General features: G+C 41.1%; 2 protein-coding genes across 12 annotated transcripts in view; one reads left to right on the top strand and one right to left on the bottom strand.

Moving 5' to 3' along the window:
• Raskol (Ras GTPase-activating protein raskol) overlaps positions 1-21391 on the top strand; it is a 219734-nt gene that overhangs the window by 52630 nt on the left and 145713 nt on the right. For 3 of the 8 annotated variants that reach the window (XM_070664806.1, XM_070664808.1, XM_070664807.1), the window contains exon 1: positions 11459-12017. The exons of 1 other annotated variant lie outside the window; for it this stretch is intronic. The gene's annotated coding sequence lies outside the window, so the exon portion shown is untranslated. Of the gene's footprint in view, positions 1-11457; positions 12018-21391 lie in introns of those variants that run through there. 4 more of the 8 variants (XM_070664804.1, XM_070664811.1, XM_070664812.1 and 1 more) reach the window with 4 other exon arrangements.
• LOC139107314 (uncharacterized) overlaps positions 1-21391 on the bottom strand; it is a 107867-nt gene that overhangs the window by 3095 nt on the left and 83381 nt on the right. The window lies entirely within an intron of this gene.

Below are 21391 nucleotides of genomic sequence, written 5' to 3'. Positions count from 1 at the left end.
GCGGCGCATACAGGCGAGACACACGAGTCGGGGTCGTTGCTTGTCGCTACCACCGGGGGTGTATAGTTTATGTATAGCCGGCGGCTAAGACTAAAAGGGATGCCGAGGGATGCTGAGGAGAGAGAACGAACGAGGGGTAGCTACGGCCGATGTGAGCGCCACGGCGGCAACCAGGCCGCGGCAACGGCGTTTGCTCATCGTCCCGTCACATCCGGGAACGTTGGCATCCGATTAAGACGGATCACCGAATCTGGGCCTTTTCAGCGCCGTCGATGGAAGCGCGTCAGGTGCGCTCTTCTTTCGCGTTGCTGACGCTTGGCGCGGAAAATATTCACCAACTGGGGCGAAGCGAAAACCATCTCTCGCGCCAAAGGTGCATCTCTCGAGTCGTCAGTCATTTAAATCACTTTTGCGTAGAAATTTTAAACGAAAGTACGTATATTTAACTGGTGATCTGGAATCGATTATTTGCCTGACCGTGTTTAACGCGATAGATTAAAGTTTTAGTCTTTAGGAATTGAATCGTAATTAAAAATGTAAGCGCGTGTTTTACTTCATTAATACGACGTTTAATATTCCAAATTGTTCAGCTAAACATTCGTGAGAGTAATTAAAGCGACATTATCATAGTGTTGTTTCAAAGTCTATTGCGATATTATTTTAGGATGGTGGATTAATTTATTGAGCCTCGAAATGATAATATAAGCTGAGTCGCGTCGAATTAATTGCTATCCATAATTTCATGCTCAATTTTGACGTATCATTCGAGCTGACTTTCACAAACTTCATTTTCATTCCTCAAACGTGACCTCATTAGGTATACGCAATTACCTCGTTATTAAGTAAACATCAATTAATGACAGTTGATACCAAGGCAGGTGAATCTGTAAAATTTCCATAAAACCCTTCGTCGAAAGACGAAGGCGATCCCGCGGGCTTTAGAAGTTTAAGCTAACGCATTATTATATCGGAACAATTCCATACTCCGTAAAAAGATTATCCATCTATATTTTACTTAAGCACGCTTCCAGGGTATCATTTTCATTCATATTCATTATTTCTTCGCACGGGATCGCGACGAAATAATTTAATAAACTTTCCGCGGTACACACGTCATGCATTTCCATATATTCGGCAGCCCTACGGAACCCCCGTCGCGCGTCGAAACTTCACAGTGAAATATCCTCGACATTTCACACGCGTACGTACCGAAAACAGTGTCGACGTAACGCATAGGGGTGGAGATACCTAGCGCGATTGAAATCGAAGAGCAACACGAGGGTTCGGTCTCGCATTAACGCACGCGAAACGCACTCGACAGCTTCAGCCCCGCGTGAGCTGACATTTTAATACCCTCGTCCAGATACTCCGTCAGAGTCGTCATATCACTCGCTTCCCGTCCAGGTCATCATCACCTTCGTAACTACCAGAGCACGAATCCCCTCTTCAAAGCGACCTGGATTTTTCATCACTTTGTTGTCCCTAGTGATTAAATACGCCCTACACGATAGTCTCTTCGCTGCGTTTTTGTACCGTTGTCGCGACATTGTCAACCCTTCCATTAACTTCGATTCTCATCTGTGCAAGTATCAAACGTAGAGGAAGAGAACCGATAAAGCGCACGATTCCATAAAGCCTCGCTTTTTTTCTAATTTTTTTTTTTTTACGCTTTGTTTAAGATATAACATTTATTTTACCGCGTAATTGTTGGACGATTTCACAAAGTTGACATGGATAATTAGTATAAATATCAATTTTATATATAACATGAGAATATAAGAAAAATTCTTAAACGATAGCTGCACATGATGAGAGCAAACGTGTTAGTGATTGATAAGATAGTAGTTAAGTGATTGCTATCTTTTATTACTAAATCCGAAAGCGATAAAAAGCATTGCTCGTATCTTACACTCGAAGTTTAGTAATTAAAATTCAGAAAGTTATTATATTCATTTTATATATTATTTTAAATATTTAGTTGCCTTGCGAAGACTTGAATTTCTACAAAGAGCATTACGAAATCTAACAATCAAACTTGATAAAACCGATAACGAATCTGAATTAAATTTCGTTATAAATTGCACGAGCGAACGCGAATGTCATTTCCCAAAGAAACCCCTTTCGTTATTCAATATGCCGTTTCTATATCAAATTCCCACGATGTTGTCTTGAGATTGCCGGCGTATTTGAATGCAATCGCGTGCTCAAAATATATCGCATTATCTACGTCCGTTTCGGAAGGAACCTCGGAAGTTGCGTTACAAGATATGTAAATTGTTGCGATATTAGTTTGCAGATAAAGAGAATATGGTAACGGGAAATGTCAGACCTGCAATCACAGAGAGAAGCAAGTTTTGGCTATCTGTGAAGTTCAACGATCGATAAAATACGAGCGTCCTTAAACAAGCTGCCTCGGCACATGGCTCGTCTTTCTTCACTACCCTTTCGCGCGATCCTTTTCACCCTCCGTATTTGCTGTCAGTCAAGGATGCCTCCGTCGACACTCAATCTCGCTACTCTGCTTCGCGAGAATCGGACGACTGACATAAACGTATTCCGAGAGAGCAGATTTAAATATCCTCTCCTGTCCCTTCACCGGCGGAATGAAATCGGCTCTTATCTTTCGAAAAGAACAATGAAAATTGACGTGCGCGTTCTGAAATCCGAACGGATGGCAAATGGGAAAATAAGATTTCGAAAAAGCTCACAGTTGTATAATACACCCTATCTTACACTGTATAAATTATTTTTTACAATAGCAATTATTGTAAATTAGCTAATTCGCAATAAAGAAAGAAGTTGATTTAAAAAATAAAAAAAGTATGACTTTTTTTTTCTTCTTTCTTTTGAAAGATCTCTTCTTCCACTACGTTTACTTTCACCATTCTTTTTTTTTTTATCCGGCAACTTCTCTTGTTATTTTTATTTTATTTATTGATCGATTCGGCTTTGGAATGCGACGCTCGCTTTGGCCGTCGTAAAATCCCATCGAAAACCCATTGAAAATGCGGATTGGACGACCAGTCCGGTGGTCGAACGTGGAAAATATTACGAGAAAAAAAGGGTATCCATATCCTGCCATCACGTGGCATCACGGGTGAATTGTGGGACGAGATAGGCGCGTTCAATCGAGTCGAAAAATGTTTCCGTGAAAGTGATAATCGTAAAACTCGATTATTTTATCATAGAAAAAGGACGAACTTTGTTTTGACGTAAACTGATACCTGACCTATTAATATCTTTTAATTAAATTATAATTATAAAAAAAAAGTCTTAGGTGATTATTTAGTACACTTTATTATTATTAATGGATTTCAAGTTTTTCTAGTAATTTACACACGGAAATATTTTTCCCTGTTTTCTTTTTCTTTGTAAATAATTAATTTCTTTTTTATTTAATTTTTAATTTGTTATTTATAGAGTAAATCTCGTCTCGGTAATATGCGACACCTAGATCAATTCTGATCAAGCTTCCAGATCCCTCAGAAAGCTGTTACCGATTATGTAGAAAACGTTTCTTACCGACAATCAGCTGTTATCACTGATAAAACATTTCATCCCAAGTTCATGGTGCGTTAAAAAAGAAGTTACGTACGCGCGCATATCGAATTAACAAAAATGTATCTTCAAATATATCTTTTATGAAAGTATAATTTTCCGTGCAAAGTGCACATTGCGTCTTGAAAGTACAAAGATGCACCTGGAACGTGCATAATAAGATAAAACTGCGAAGATTATTCATCACTCATTGTTTGTTACAATCTTTCATGAATAACATGCGTCAACATCACTTATTCATGAATCGCGAAACTCATTTATCGCCCCGCGCCGTCATTGTCGACAGATTTTCATCCAATTTGGAATGTTCGCGTCTGTTAATTTCTCATTACAATAGATAGCGCTTTAAATAATCGCGAGATAACGAGGTGCGCGGGCGCAACGCACGCAACGGCGTGAATTGCGAGAAGCGACGAGTTTCAGTCGCATCTACGAAACGGAAGCGGGACTCGCTGATGTTCGTGCAGGATTCCCTCGAGCCCTAAGGTCCGGACTCGAGGGCGACTGGTGGAATTTCCTTCCTTTTTTCTTTCTCGTTGTTGATGGTATCGCGCGACCAGTCCCGCGAATGCGTGCACGCACGTGGCTCGCCCACCCGCGCGATCGAAGGGTCGTAATGCCAATTAAATCGGTCCGCGAAAGCGTTTATCCCTCAGCTGACTTGATCTACGACGACCACATTGATTTCCGACTCTTCTTCATTCTTTTCTTTCTTTTCTCCGCATTTTATAACGCGTCGTCAATTTTTGTATCAAACCCTCGCGGAAAAATTAAAGTGCGTACTTTTCTTTTTTTATGTTATGGTTATTTGGATATGTGTACAATATATAAATTACTATTAATTTATTTTTATGGAAATTTGTTTAAGTTAAAACAATTGTTTTTATATTCAACTCTTTTTCCGATTTTTTTGTAATTTATTAATTATTAGCTGCCGAGCTAAAGCTATTTCGATTTTTAGAAGATAAGAGTTACATGATACAAAACTTGGTCGTAAAAACGGGAGATATGAAATAAAAAATGTAGCTACATATGTTCTCGCGAAGTGTCAGTGACATCGCAATAAAAATTTCAGAGATCTCGAGAAAGTAGTCGGCCAAGATGATATATTTACCGTTGTCTGATTGCGTGAACACTTTTATGTTTGTATGTTACTGAATATTCATCCGCTTAAATTCGGTAGGCTTTCCTCTGGGACATTCGTGCATATTCAACGAAAGGGAAATCACGTTCGTAATATTTGATATAAAAAAAAATTAACAAATAAAAACCCGAAGTACTAGCAACAATAAAATTTTTTTACTATCTAATATAAAGATTGTGCCGACAATATAATAAAAATAAACAGTCTACAGATTTACTCGTATTAACTGAGATGTTCGCGTCAATATCAATGCAAATAAATTTAATGCCGGCTAATCCAATGCGACTATCTTGTTATCACAGTTAGACCGTCGAATGTGTACCGTAAATTAATTCCCCAATCAAAACAACTACGCGACGATTTGTCGAACATTCCTCGCTGCAGATTGCAATCCGTAATTTCCATTTGCGTCTCGTTTTGCCGCCCGTGGTTCACTGGAGACCGACGGCTGCAAGGCGAGGTTCGCAAAGCTTGCAGGCGCGAAAGCACAAAGGGGAAGAGACAGATCGGGAAACATAGGACCGCCATGTGCTGGAGGATACGAGCCGCACTGGCACACGGAGAGGCGGCGGACCTCTTTTTATTCGTCTACTGAGTAACGGATGACAGGAATAATAACGGCATACGGAGGAGAGGTTTTCGAGGCCGACCGGATTAGAGCCAGCTCCGTCTGTCCGCGTTCCGCCGTTATACTTGTCGCACTCGCGCCTAGAATCCGTGATGTCGGCTCGCACGAGGGTTTACTTCGCAGCTCCGCCACGCACCTGTGCACGTGTGGTATACGACGTTTTCCATGATTACACGTTACCGCAACTGTTCGCTGTCGGTGTATGCCACGGACAACACACATACTCGAGTTGCCTTCGAGGAACGTTTCTTAAAGAGAACCGACGTGTCTGGATGTTCATTAATCATTTCGTTGTAGACGCGGTAATCGACAACTAGGATTTGATATGTGTAACGCTTTAGAATCTTTAGATGATAACTGTGTAATATTCAGTGGTTAAAAAAAAAAGAAGAGAGAGGAAATATTAGTCGTCGATTTACACGTGTTGATCTTAAACTTGATATAACTATGTAATTATTTAAATTAACTAACATATAATTGATATTGCTTGCCCGAGCAGATGCCTGTCATTAAAAAAAAAAATATCGTGTAATTAATTCAAAATTTTCTTTATAATTGTTTTTGAAAAGAGAAATAATTTTTTTTTTAGTAATATAAAATATATTATTTTCTACTTTAACTTTTTTTTATAAATTTCTAATTTATATTTTTTTATTTTAATTTTATATGAAAAATTATACGTATATTAGTGCTGTTTTATTTATTACAAATAATTTATGTCAACATTTGGGTATCGTGCGTTTTTTTTTCGCGAAAAATGGGCACTTTATAAAGCAAAGGCATTTCTGGTGCGTAATGCATCGCCGGCAGCAACGGGGAAAAGTAGAAGCGTGATAGATGCCCCTCGGTTTGCAATCAGACTACGTTGCTAATAAGAAATTGCTAGGGCGCGCCGACGTCAGCTGAGAGATAACGTAAGAAACGCTAACCAGAAAGTACCGGGGAGTCATTATGTATATGGCATGTACCTGGATTCTGAGAGTACGTTATTTAGCACGACGAAATCACGGATGAAATTAATAACCACGTAGTAACACACTATCTTAGAATCGCGTCCCATGTTCATTATGACGCAGGCAAAATTATTTCAAATAATCGTTCGAACTCGCTTAAGTGTAAAACAATTATTTAAGGTATTTGTAAAAAGTAGTACAGTAATTAATTAATCCTTAAAATTTCACGAATTTCATCGCTTTATCTGAGGAATGTTCGGAACGGTATCTATTGGCATATTTGTTCAGGGAAATCAGGTGCACGGTACAGAAATACCAGTCTCTCTCTTTCTATTTTTTTTTTTTTTTTTTTTAAATAACAATTCCCGCGAGGCTCGTTTAGCGATGGGAAAACCCGATGTGGAATAGGCACGAAACGAGGAGGCGGAAGGAACGGCGACGTCCGCGCTTACTCGCTCCGCTGCGCGTGTAAATGCGGTTAATGGTAGAACCGTAGAGCGGTTTACACGCATCATCCATAACAGGTACGCACGCTTACGCGATCGGCGTCGTCGTTCAACATTCGAAGGATTCGCCGTTTCCGTTTTTCCTTTTTTTGTTTTTTTTTTTGGCTCGCCGCATTTTAGACAGCAAAAGCGTCACGTTGCACTTTTGCATCACCGCTTGATCTCGCCCCGGCTGTTTCATATCGAGAAACTCCGGAGTTTTACGACACTCTCTGTTTTCCCTAACTTTCCATCGAGTTGAAGTAGTATCGGGGAGATATAATATGAGATATGTCTGTATTGCACAGTTACGATAAAAGATTTATATAGTAGACACGTCTTTCAATTAACTTTGTGTTGACGTCACGAAGTCGAGGAAGAGAGAGTCAAATTTGATATAATCTGAGATCGTAAAAGTATTCCGAGCGCTTTATCAATTAATATTAGCAGAATTCAACGATTTTTATTAACTAAAAATAAAAAATTGTACAAATTATTTTTCAATGAAAATTAAAGTCGACGTGATGAACAGAGATCGGATTCTCTCGTTCTTTTTTTTTTTTTCTTCCTGTAAGAACGCGATGATTTAACGTTTACATCGGGTCGCTATGTATGGGTACGTCGAAGATCGATGCCGACGCGTGTCGCAGTTTTCCTGCTGCCGCGGACAGAAAGGAGTACGTTACAAGCGATCTACGGGAAAGGTCGCGATAAATTCTGATTCTCTCTCACTTCGTCGCGCCGCGGCTTTGGGAGAAGGAGAGAAAGGCACGAGCAGAAGCTACGATTCCGAATGCCACGGCCAGTGGGAGGATCAGCATTGTCCCCCTTTTCTCCGCATCTTCCGTCTACCATCTTCTACTTCGATCTCACCTCGGGGCTTCCTTTTCCCTTGCTCGGCTCTTTCTCTCTTTCCCTCTCGACATGCTGATGCGCGCCGTTAGATTTATTCAAATGCGTGAATCTGCCGATTGATTTGAAATGCCACCGTGTATTTCCTCCTCCATCTTTTCTCTTTTCCGTGTCGTGCCTTCTCTCTTAGCTCTACGGATCTTGCATCACTGCCAAGCACCGTCGCAAATGAGAGGACACGTTTATAAGCGAATATTGTTGTGATAAATTCAACAACGTCAAAGGAAACCTGACTCTCTCTTTCTCTCGTGATTATTTACGCCTATTATATTTTTTAACTATTATATATTTTTAAAATCAGCTTAAAAATTTGTGTATAATAATACACAGAAATTAGTTTTTTATTTTATTTTATATGTGTTTGCCACACACAATAACAGGGAAATGCATGATTTTTTTCTCTTTCGTTTTATCTTGTCTTCTTTATGTACTGAGAATAAAATACGATGACACGCCGAGTGAAAGCTCATACGAACAATCGGAAAGATAAATTCTAACTCTTGCGGAAAGCGAACGAGAGCCAAACCGCAGGCTGATTCTTTCTTTTCACTGTTCTCGATAAATATAAAGTAGTACGGGGGTAAGCGTTCTGTCAATGTTTCCGCATTGTTCTGTCGACCGGAGTAGTTTTCTCCTTTCAATAAAATTGAATCAGGTATCAAGAAATAAGATAAATGTGCAGTGAAGTAATTTATGTCGGTTAGCGCCTTAAAAAATCGCGTTTTCGTTGTAAAAAAAAAAAAAGAAAGAAAGAATTCTGTGTAAAAGTAATCACAGATTTTTCGTTATTGTTCATAAGCTTCGTCGCCGATTATTTGATACGCATCGCGCGGGAGCGAACGGACTCTAAATAGTGGCAATACGTAACAGCTAGTTTTAATAGGTATTATTACGTGGAAAATCTGTTCTGGGCTGTCATGCGTTTCAGGGAATCGCGGTTATCTATTTCGTTAAGCCCTTTTGACTCCCTGAAATGAATTTTGCCAGATTATACGTTACATCAGACCGCGTCTGATACGGCGCATTATTGCGAACTACGTGCAAGTTTGTTCCGCCTTGATGTGGATAGTTACTTTCTTCTCTCCATTATCCCTGACCTAGGCACCATTTATCTGGTGTGCAACGAATTCTGAATGAGGAACGTTCGCTATTCACGGGAGGGAGATGTGATAGGGTGTGAAATAAATTTGTGTCGATCAAACGTCGATTGTAACAATAAAAATTCCTACGAATAAAATTAAAATCATCGCGCGTCGTACCGAATGATAAAATTCACTTGTTTCGATGCAGTTTATCTTTTATTTTTATCGGGTTATCCGCGTCGTGGAATTTGGAGCATCGAGATATCGAAGGATGTAATATTATCCCGAATTTTCCCATCAACTCGACCCGTAATTTTCTAACTACATATATGTCTCGCACGTCAGATCTGCGTAACGTTTCTTGGATCACGCGATTCCTCGTTCCGCTTATCGTGGGATCTCTTATAAATAGAAGGTCCGAGCGACCGAGAAGCGCGGAAGCGATAGCGCGCCGATCCTGCCTGCGCGTATTTTACACTCGAATAATCCCGTACATTTTATCGGATCATTACAGAGATAGGGATGCAGTCACGGGCGATAGTAAATGCATATTCCTGAACTGATTTCTCTATTCCGCGACGACAATGAATCCCGCGCGCGCGCGCTGTCCTTTCCTCGGGCTTTCTTAATGGGCACTGGAGTCGCATCATGCAAGTTCAACGATCCGGCACCGTTATTTTTCTCAAGAGCGAGAATACGGCTCTGTGCCAGTCGCGGGCTGGCGAGAATTTTTGGCTATTTTTGACTTCAAAGTCCCTCCTCTTTGCAAACCTCGCCCGGTCGCCTCCGGCACTTCGGCCGCTCGTGTCTGGCTAGCTTCAAATGCTTTATTTTCGCGAACGAGTCTTACGAGTCGCGGGAGCTGAAACCGGTATACCAATCGCTTCAGTTTTCGATGCTACGGAGATACGGTGAAAATCTGCGGACGCGTTTATCGCCGAGCATGATCGACCGATTGTAAATTCTGTTTATTTGGAAATCAGTTGGCACGTTGAATCAATGAAACGCTAGTCGTCGATACTGAGACTTGGATCTTATTTAACATTAATCACACGATGATGATATACGATTTGTGGCATTCACTGCTTTTTTTTATATATATACTATATTGCATGGACCACCAGCATAAAGACCTTCTTGTGTTCTCGCGTGGAGGTCGAAATATAAAGTCAGCTATATACTAATTTCAATCTACGGACTCTCTATGTCATTGGTCTCGCGCTAACTGTAACCAGAACTTGGTAATGACCGATTGATTGGACAGGGAACAGAGACGACTCTATCATCTCGGTACTAGGAGCACGTACACGAGTGCTGAAAAGCTTCACGATAGAAAACGCAAATTGCGGAACAGTCGCGCCGGAACTTTTATTTTTGTCTCTCCGATTCCCTTTCCAACTAACATTTTCATTACTCTGTTCTTTTTCTCTGTCGGATAAGGAAAACTCGTCATTAACCTCCAGCGTGGCCACTGCCATTTGTCACGGTGACATCTGCCAAGGAAGAACGTAGAAGTAAATTTTAAAAAGAAGGGGAAAGATCTAGAGAGATAGAGGATGATAGAAAGAAGCGATGCGAATTTAATGACAGATAGCGAATAAGTAAAAGAAAACTTGAGAAATAAAAAAAAAAAAGAACTTGTTAGAAAGTCGCGTCTCTATTTCTATAAATGAAAATTCGTATGCGTTAAATAAAATTTAGTAACGACGTAAAATATTTTAATTATACCAAATTGCTGAAAAATTAGAAGCAGATTTGTAAGAAGTGTCCTGTTATTTAATTTAATTTCCAATTTCAAGTCGAAACGTTTTTTTTTTTTTTTTTTTTTTTATAAAATTATTATTTATATTTAATTCTAATTTTGCCAAATGGTTCTCTAATGGTTTGTAAATTGGAGATAAATGCCTGACGATAGTGAGTTACCTTCTACATGAAAATCTCGAGTCGATTTGCGCCTACAGAGAATCTTATTTAACCGAACGTGACGTCGCGACGAGCTTGGTTCTTTAACGTCACTTTCGTGCGACGTCTGGATTTGTCTCCTTCCGCGGTTGACCGTGATAAAGCGCGATGTCTATTTAATAAATTGCGTCCTCGGGTACGATATGCAGGGAACACAGCCCGTGGAAAGTGCGATGTAGCATTCACGACCGGACCTGAGACCGGAACGCGATACACGCGAACGCTTCATTAATGCCGATCGAAAGTAAAGGAAATCAGTAAAAAGTGATGCATTGATTGGAGATTGTCAGACACTGCCGCCGCCTTTCACACTTCAGCAATTAAACTACAATCTGTTTTTTTTTTTTTTTTTTTTTTTTAATTTTTTCGTTCGCGTAGCGACGTCCGCGCGCAGAATTGAATTTATTAATCAAAAAAGTCTGAGTAAAAATTATTTTATAAAATATTAATATTCTTTATTCATCAAAATATGTCTTACGCGCACTTCGCAAAGTGTAAACTAGTCGCATTGATATTTTAATGTATCAACGGGATTTTATATCGCCGACAGCTACAAAACTAGTTCAATATCTCCGGTATCTCTTTATCGAGCGATGCATCTCTCTCGAATATCCCGCGAGGAGTGAAGTTCGCGGTAAGTCGCAGCAGTGAACGGCGGGAGGAGCGTCCGGAGCGCGAATCGCGAATGTGAATCCGCGTCGCGATCTTGTCCGATCGTCGACTTCACAGAACGGAACGGTCGAGAAATAGGAAATGAAAGGCGAGCGACGATTCCGTTTCGCGGACACGCCGTAGGCTGTTCGTCGTCAGGCTGTAGAATTGGCAGAAGGGCACCACGCGAGGGAACATCAATAGTCGGCCTCTCGCGGCCGTCAATCGGTCGTCGCACGTAGTGCACTAGCGTGCGCGCGAGTGCCGCCGGTTCTCGGCTGTTTCCGACTGAGCTCGACCGGCCTCTCGACGCCAGCATTGTCCCGCGTTCTCAGTCCGCGACGAGCTATTGCATCGGATGTTCGTTGCGTGTTCGCGCGCGGCAATTCGTACGATTCAGCGGGAAAATGTGACGATTTTTCGAGTGCCCGTGAGTGAGCCGAGTCTAGGAAAAAAGAAAAGAAGCGTGGGGGTGTGTTCTCCTTTTTCCAAACGCGAAGAAACAAAGAGGTGTTTGTCTCCATTTTTCTGTGGCCGAATGTTCCGGGAACTCCATCGTTCCGCGTTCGATTGTGACGACGGCTTCTTTCGCGTATATACCGGCACCAGCCAGGGCTCTGAGTCGATAGAAAAGTGACGGAGGTAAGCACAAAGGGGAGAGAGGTTAGACGGAGAACCGCAGTGAGGGGAGCGTGCCCTGTGAGATAATTCATATCGCCGACTTGTTCGAGGGTCTGCTCTTCGTAACTGCGCTCGTTGTACTTGATAGATATACGCTTCAAGTTTGGCGAAAGAAGAAAGTTTCGGCCGGTCCCAGTGATGAAGAGCAGACCCTTCGGGCGTCTCAAAGATCCGGCCGCGTTCATCCTTTGTCGCGTTCGTATATAGGAGTCACCGTGCGATTCAAAATGGGCAAATTTTTTTTTTTTTTTAAGCGACCTGAACACCACCATTTAATTGGCACGCCATATTTTATTTAAAGATGGGACGCGAATATATTCACGTCGCGGAGGTGTGACGTAAATTTGTCCCGCTGGAGCTTAAGCATAATGTAAATTTACCGCCGTTAAAACGCGTCGTAAAATTTAACGCGGGGAAGTGTCACGACGATATCGAAAATTGTTGCGCGAAATTGGAAGATATTTTATTTCGTGGATTTTCGTTTCAATTCGCGCGAGATTAATGCGACTCGCGAAAACTGGTTTCCGACACGTGCGGGATGAAAGATTTCAAAACTTAACATTTTCAGCATTAAATAGAAACGACACTTGAATTGCTTGTTAAATTCGCCTATTTATATTTCACACGTTTTATTTATTTTAATTATTATCAAAATATATATATTAACCAAAAAAAGAAAAAAATTAATTGAAAAATCTAAAATGTCTGCAACATGTGTATAAAAATGTTATCGAGACGCGGAAATTGTAAATTTATACTATCAAATAGATAGAAGTGTTATCTGAGCCCATTTATTACGGTATCTATATTCACGTATCTTGTATTGGTATTTGAAATTAATATTAAAAAATATAAAACATATTAAAAAAAATTAAAAAGTCTAAAATCTATTTTTAAAAAAATTAAATAAATAGATAAAATATGAAGTACACGAACAATGTATAGAAATATTCATCAAAGATGTTAGAACAATTTTAAACCCTCACATTTGCATTCTTCAACTTATTACAGTTTTAGCCTTTGATCTCAATGTTACAAGTTAGGATTATTAAATTTATACGTAACGTTGTAAGACCCTGGTAGTTCGTAATATCGCTGTAGCAAAGGTTACGAGTTTACTGGTATTTATCGCGGTTTTACGAGAGGCTGCCTCCGAAAGGAGAATTCCTCGCGGTGATCTCGCCTGAGTATTTCGACGTGAGATTTGATTCGCGAGTTGCAAAACGTGACGGCATGCCGTCGCCGTCGCGCGGGCTCGAGGACCCTTGAAACAACCGAAGTTTCTTTCAAGCGCATTCATCTCGATCGTGTGACAGAACGGAACAGGGGAGGAAAGGACAGCAACGAAAAAGTTGACGGTGATATTCGGAGGCCGTTGTCAAAGGGCGTTTCGTGGACGCCTATACTTAGAACGAGAGCAGATTTCTACGCGGACGCGTAAAAAGTTAATCAACCACAGAGTCTTTGTTTCTAGCTCGATAGTAAAAATAAAAATTCTACGATTAATTTTAATTAATTTTCATTTCTTTTTTTTTTTTTTTTTTTTTACGCGTTTTTACAGAGGTCCAACTTCGACCTACTTGCCTCGAAATAATGCGGGGTCGATAGTAAACAGTCCACGATAAACGCGACGCGGCTCGCCTTTGCGCCTCCGCGATGAAAACGTTTCGCGAGACGCGTATCGAGTTTCGCCGATCGAATCGGGGTCGCCGACGACTGGTTCCTAAGCTGCGAACGAGGCTTCTAGGACTCGCGCGCGAGAAGACTAGGACGGGATTGCTTCGATCGTGACCTTCGGCTTAATCACCGATCGGATAATTGATTATACGGCTTTCAATTCACGGAATACTTCGGACGATTCAATTTCACTATTGTCGCGTTCGAAATTGGAAAATTCTATTACGTCTCGCATGAAAGTTTCGGAATAGAAATACGCTTTTTATAAAGTTTTAATAAAATTTCGTGGAAGTCTCGCGCTTAAATTGAATTTTTTAAATTGTGAATTTTTACTTTTTTCTTTTTTTTTGTTTTATTTTATTTTTGAACGACATACGTTTATACGCTAATATATCTATATCTGCATTACCGCATGTTTCACAGTGAGTAACTGTATATTGGCCATAAGTGTGAGGGGTGTCACACGTCTCGTCTCTCGCTGACTTATTATACTCATTGGATCCTCGTCTTTGCGGATACAACATCCGTTAGTATATGTTAGTAAATGGCGATTGGTATGGACACGCGTGAAGTCGGATTGTGCGTATGAAGCAGTTAATCGAGAAATTATTTGCTGCCGTTAGCTGTAGACTGAATCTTCCTTCTTTCTTTGTGATACGTATGGAGATAAGTTAGAAGGAGGTAACAAACTACGTTAATCTAGGGATTAGCTCCCGGGACTGTTACTAGGAACGTTGCAACTCTGTCTATGCGTTTCCGGTAATGAATTCTAAACTCTTTGGCTGTGCGGCAGCAGTTCGAGTTAAGTAATCTCTTAACTTGGCAGTGCGCAGTATTTCGTTTGACTAGATTCGCGTAAAGAAATCAAGTTAAACTAAAATTGTTAATTGAGTATAAATAAGACGTTCGATTTCTGACTTTTATTTACTTTTTTTGGAAAAAATTTCCTTAATTTTAATGTATTTTTATTTTATTTTATTTTTTTTTGGAAAATTATGTAATGTTTAATTAATGTGATATTTTGATATCAAGTCTGATGATACATTTAATTGGAATATAATTAATTATATCAACTGGGAATCGCGGCGTTGTTAAGCTCTACGTACGTTTAAAAACTAACACGGTGTTAAAATCGCACTACCATCTTTCGCCCATCACAATCGTGCGTTTCACAAGTGAACGAAGGGCGCTTTCGCTTCATTAATAATCCCTAACGATGCGCTTTAAATAAGGGTATCTTCTTTTCATCGTGAATAAGTGTTTGCACACGAACTTCGACGCATTTTCGCTCGCGTGTGCATGAACGGGATGAAAACCTATTTGCGCGGCAAATAATTTTTGTAAAATTTTGCATAATTAAATATAAATAGCTGATTGGTCGGCGGATAACTAAATACCCGGGATCGTCATCGCTTAGGCTTACATTCGTGCTGCGTCTGTTTGCCGATCGTTTCCAGATTTGAAATTCTAGCCGCGTCGCGGTTGAAACGTCTCGCGAAAGTCCGGCGCGACGCTATTATCCTCGAGGAAGAAAATTGCGAGCGCTTGAAACTTCTGCCGCACGAATGGTAGAATTTTTGCGAGCCCTCGCCGGCTCCGTGCTGTTTCGTTAATTGCGTTGTTTTGCACCGGAGCACTTCGTGATATTACGCTACTAAATCGCTCTCCCTATTCTGTGGTCGATTTCTTCGAGGGATTCGTAATATTCCGAATCTTTTACAATAACCACTTTCCGCGCGGATACTCGGCCCTAATAATGATGTTAACGAAAGAAATATATAATACAATAACTTTTGGTTAGAATTTAGAAATTTAGATTTAGATTCACCGCTTATTTAAGCAGCATGATAAAACTTGAATAGGAATTATACGGCTGTTAGGCTACGATACGCTTTCCAAGGCTTTGACGATAAATGAAAGAGTGAACTCTTTCTCTGTCCTTGCAAACCCGCCGGACTTTATCGTTGTCTAGCAGGACTTTTACTGTTAGATAGACATCTTGCGTTTCACTCCTTCGTCAAGAATCACGCGATATCGTGTGCCGGTTTTTATAGAGCAAAAGCTGTTATTAAGCTTCGGAATTTTTGAATTAGATACTTGTGGTTGAAATTTTGTTACTTATTTTATATAAATTAGCATACTTTCTTTCAAACGACCATATAATAAACGCAACATAGTTTTGATATATAATTAAGGATCCCATTTACTACAAAGTAATTCGTGATTTTTATTTTCTCTAATTTTTTACAGTGTTTAATATTTTGCAATTTGTTGCCGATTTTTTAAATATTTATTACATTTATTTCAATATATATTACGGAAATGGCAAAATCTGAAAAGAAACAGTAATTCCATTATTACATTCGGGATATCCGGCTAGATCGTCATTGCGAAGAAACAGTGATTTTACGGCCGTGAAAAAAAGTTCAATTGCCCGCCGTGGGTTCTCAAGGTAAGATGGATCGTAATAAGCCCTTGAACCTCCGGGCACGAGTCGGACTTTAAGATCGATGTCGCAAGAAACTTACAGGTCTTTGCCCCGTCGATTGTTAAAGTTTTATTTGGTATCTTCTAATAACAACAATTTCGTATTGCAATTTTCCACGATGATTGCATACAAAATATATATCTTGTTAAAAAAAATAAGAGAGCCATTGCCGTGAACATATATTGAAAAATTTGAAACGTAGTACTTTTCCTTGGAAAATAATGTAAATTTCTCTCACTAACACCTTGGCTTTTTAAATCGCAATTTTATGTCGGCACCAAAACGTATAAAAATGCAATTCAACGTGTCGATGTTGTTTTCTTCAAACTTTTTTTTTATGCAATATCCAGCTATAATTGTATTCCGAACGTTTTTCGCTGTTACTGTTTTTTTTTTGTTCATTTATAATACTATATGTTCATTTATAATACTATATGTAAATTTCTACACATTATCGCGCGTGTCGTACATAAAGTCACAGAATAGCCTATGTCCGCGTGAGCGTATCGTGAGAGACGTCACAGACGTCTTAAAATATCCTCCACGAAGTCTACATATGTGCCTCGCGTACGAGTCATCGCGAGTTCCGGCGAACGGAGAGAAGGTCAGCTCCGTTTCTTACCTCTCGCTTGATCGAGCCCGAACGAAATGGTCCGCGCGTCGGAGTAGAACGCCCGGGGGCCTCTGCGAACTTCTCCTTTGACTATATAATGTTACCCTTGCGCTTCCGTTTGATCCGAAGTTACCAAGTTCCCGATAAAGTCCCGGCGCGGTCGCGTGAATAGGAACCGCGCGCGTCGCAATGCCGCTCGTGAAACTTTGGGAAACGCTAAGTTCGCACTGGACCCCGCGTACCGCGAGCCACCGATTGTGCACTTCCAATCATCGGAGGACAAATTACTCGTTGTCGCTTTTGATCAATCTAACGTTCTCTCGTTCCGATAAGGCATACCGTAATTCCAATATGTTCTCGCGCAAAATTACTGAGACTTTGATGTTCTTAATTGCAGTCTTTGCGCCTATAATTATTTCTGCTCGTCATTAAATTCCAAAAGTCTACCGTTGTAGCTTAGAGAAAGATTTTAGATCAGTCAGTTACTCGCAATAATGTTTAGATTTTTTTTTTTTATTATTCTTTTCTATATCGCACGTGGTATTATATTTTATCCCGATTGCGCTGTAGAGGAAAAGATAATTTCCAGTTTGTACTTGCGCATCTGTGCAATCTATGCGCAATGAAAAATTAATCCTTGATTAATTTAAACGACTGTATGTTTAGTCTTGCGCGAGCCTCGTCATGCGATTTTGTCAATTTCCTATCTCGAGAAATCATGCGAGCGATGTCTAAGCGACAAATTACATAGCATCCTCTGCCTCTGACAAATCTCTCTCATATTCTTGATTTAAGAAAGCACTCCGTTGAATTCGCCAGAAGGCGGCTTTCCTCTCAGCTGATTCGATCTCGCCTGCTCGTTTCTCTCCTTCTTTTCTTGCGCTTCCACTTCTGTCTCTCCTTCGTTCGCAGTGTACAACGTAACATCGGGGTTGTTACTCGTGTTCCCCTCGAGGCGTAGACCGCATAACCGACTTATATTCAGATACATAACGCACTTTGTAGAAAGGAGTCTTGTGATTTTAAATTAGCGTTATCTGCCGCGGTGGCGTGCACGAGTGAATTGAAAATCGGACGTATTATTACGCGTCTGGCAAAAGACACTATCCTTATCCGGATGTTTAATTAATCGCGTCAGCTAATTGAAAATTTTCACGTGACGCATACTTCCCCGTACCTGCTTGTAACTTCTGAATCGAAAATGTTAGCGCAATTATAAATCGCGTAACCATAGAAATATACAGCAGCAGCGAACTAATAGTGAAAATGTAATTATATTATCCCGTGTGATTACACAAATAAGTATAATTTTTAATGCTGATGTGGCATTCACTGACGCTCTCATCCCACGCCGCAATTGGTACGCGAAGCTTTTTAATTACCTCTAAATGATTCGCGATTCTCCTGCGGACGATGTTTTCGAACGCTATTGTAAAGTTTCGAAGATCATCGCGGCTCAAACAATCAAGGCCTTCCATCAGCTCTCACGGATTTAATTCTATCCGCCATTCGTCGGATGCCACGAACATCATTAGCGGCCACGGTCGCGCGTACGTAATTAATAACGCGTGTCCCGACGCGCGTCCGTTCGCTCAATTAACCGTAAAGTTTTGAGGCAATTATGTCCGAGCTTGCTATCCGCGGCGGCGGCAAAAATGACGGGAATGCCTGAAGATCCTCCCTTCCCCTCCAGCCCGTGGCGTTACGCGCTGCCTCCCGCGGTCGATCGGTCGGTCGGCGGTCGTTATCGGTATCGCTGCACCTGGTATCCTTGTTCTCGCCGCGCCGCGGATTCCCAGGAGCCGTCTCGCCGTCCGATGTTTACGAGGGGGATCGCGGCTGTCGTAAGTAGGCACTTCGCTTCTCTGCCTCCTTTCTTCTTCCGCTCCTTTTCCTTTTCGGTTCTTCCTCCCGCGGCTTTTGCCACGAACCAGGCGGTCGCGAGATTCTCGTGGTAGCCGGAACCACGCGGTTCGTCCCCCCTCCCTCCCAAATGCTCTTGTTCGATGCCTCGTGATCGCTCTCGTGCACCGGCGGACCTTCGTGGTCGCCTTCTCTTCCGTGACCCCATCGAAATGTCAAGGTTCGCGGCACGGTACTCTCGCAGTTAAATCCGGAGGACGTATCAATACCCGCGGACGTGTTCTAGCGGCATCCTTTCTCTGTCGCGAGTTTACGAGACGGTCTTTTCACGACACGGGTCGCGCCCAGTCGATTCGGTCGCAATGCAGAGCAACTCGATGCACCTGCGACCGACAACGTTTTCGTATAAGGTGTATTAGATATACCCGGTGTACATTGGCGTTTTTCGTTCAACGAGGAGAATCGCTGAGAGTATAAATGATAAACGAGAATAGTAAAGGAACATTTGCGCAACTAATAAGAAAACACGGTAAAAATTAGAGAATTTTTTTGAATTTTTATGACGAGCAAAGAATTATTGAATTTTGATTATACGTTGCGGTATTATAATCATAAAACGGATATAGAAAAAAAGGGTAATAAAATTATTTTTTAATTAAATTCGGAGATAAATCACGATATACATATAAAATGAAGACAAATTATCACTTTGCCAGCTACGTTTTCAATAGACTTTGCTATTTCCTAAGCAACATTATCCATATAATGAGATAATTTGAAAAGATGTAGCACATCTCTGAAATTATAGGATACTATATTTGATCCCTGGTCGTTTATTCACACGTTATATAACGGATCAAGGAGATACGATAATGATCTACGTCTGACGTTTTTGAAGAGATGTTAATGCGAGTTCACGAGCGATGATCGTCGACCCCGCACGTGTGGAACGTTTCGAGGGAATATTTCGATAGGCTCCTATTGTTAACTTCTTCAACTTTGCCAACAACTTACGATCAGTAAATGTTTTTCAACTGTAGGATATATATGTCGATTGAAAATTTAACGCGATAGCGTACCGGGTACGCGAACTGCCAGGAAATTGTTAAGTCAGAATGTGTTAATCAAAAGCGCGATAGGAAATCTTAAGCGTTATTTTCCGCGCGATATATTTCAGCCGCAACAATTTACGGGAAATCGCTCGTAATTGAAGCCTTGAAAGCTCAAGACAATACTGCCACGTTTCTTGATGCAATACGGATCTTCCGCTGTGTATATTTCGTATTCGATGAATATAATTTTACACGAGGGGGGAATTGCGACGTGGCGTTTTATTCCCTCGCGATTAGTTTTTTTTTTTTTTTTAAAGTTGAACGCAATAATCTTTCGACCATCATTTCTGTATTTTTCGGTTACGCTCTCGCGAAAAATTTTGTGCGATCCGACAATTTTTCTCTCCCGTCGTATCCTTCTCTTTTGCGTTCTCGCAAGGGGGAGGAAGGGGAGTGGAGGGCAATGAATTCTACGTCGTAGTCACGAAACGCGACTACACGTTCGCCCGCCAACTTCGAACTCTGGATGCGAACGACCTCTCAGCCGGTCGCTTTCCTTTTCCTCTTCTTTTTCCTCCTTTCTCGCCTACTCGCTTCTTCGCTGCCGTCTTCGCTCTCCGTGCGTGCACGCGCTCGCCCGGTATATACCTACTCTCGCGCGCGAAACCAGTTCACGCGCCGTGATCTTCGGCGCGATCGCCTCTGAACGGAGCGTGCGATCTTGATCTTCGCCACACGCATGCACACACGCAATAAATTTCGGCGCGATTGGCGCACGCACGGCCGCGGAAACGCGCAAATCGTTCCTGCAAATTGCGGACGATCGATTATCGGCCGCGATTGGAAAAACGCACGTAGTTGATTGCGCCGATTGCGCGCAACCGAATTCGATCTGAAAATCGTCTCTTCTCGGCACAAGTTGTAACTAGAAAGTTTGTTAATGTCGAAAACACCCATCTCGAAAAAATAATACGATAACATTTGTTTACTGCATTCGTAATCGTGTTATGTAATTGCGGTTGCGAAAACAGGTCATCGGCATTCTACGATAACGATTCGCAGACTGGATCGGGCGTCCTTCGTGCGTATGACTAACGATTGCGTATTAGGTGTTTGTCGGGTATAAATCTGCCGGTATTTGGCCGGTATGCGAATCTTTTATGTCGTTAACATTTTCCTTCTTTTTTTATTTTTTTATTTTTTTTGAGAAACTGGTTTTTTCGCGTTTATCTGCGAGTCCTATGGGAAGTTGCGTCGCGTTAAATACGTGTAAATAATTTATCGGTGCTGGAAAGAGATAGCGGAACGCCGGTGTCATAATTTATATCAGGCTCGCGCGCGAGAACTGCGAGATAATTAATGTCTCATTCCTGCTTTAACCCTTTCGCTCGCAGCCTATTTTCACTGTTTCATGCAAAAGTGTTCGCATCTAGAGTTCGACATTGTTGAGAAGGAATGCTGCAAACGCATACCGGAAAACGTGCGTTAAACGTATATCTACCTACGCTAAACAAACTAATAATTTCAAAGTTAATAAAATTAGAATAAACGCTTATAGTGAGAGTGAGAGAGAGAGAGAGAGAAAAATGAATAAAAAAATATAAAATCTCAGCGGCATAGCAGTATTTCGATTTCTTGCACC

The sequence above is a fragment of the Cardiocondyla obscurior genome, linkage group LG12, assembly GCF_019399895.1.
Source record: "Cardiocondyla obscurior isolate alpha-2009 linkage group LG12, Cobs3.1, whole genome shotgun sequence".
Taxonomy (NCBI): domain Eukaryota; kingdom Metazoa; phylum Arthropoda; class Insecta; order Hymenoptera; family Formicidae; genus Cardiocondyla; species Cardiocondyla obscurior.
The sequence above is the reverse complement of the archived record's forward strand: the minus strand, read 5'-3'. Positions and strand labels throughout refer to the sequence as shown.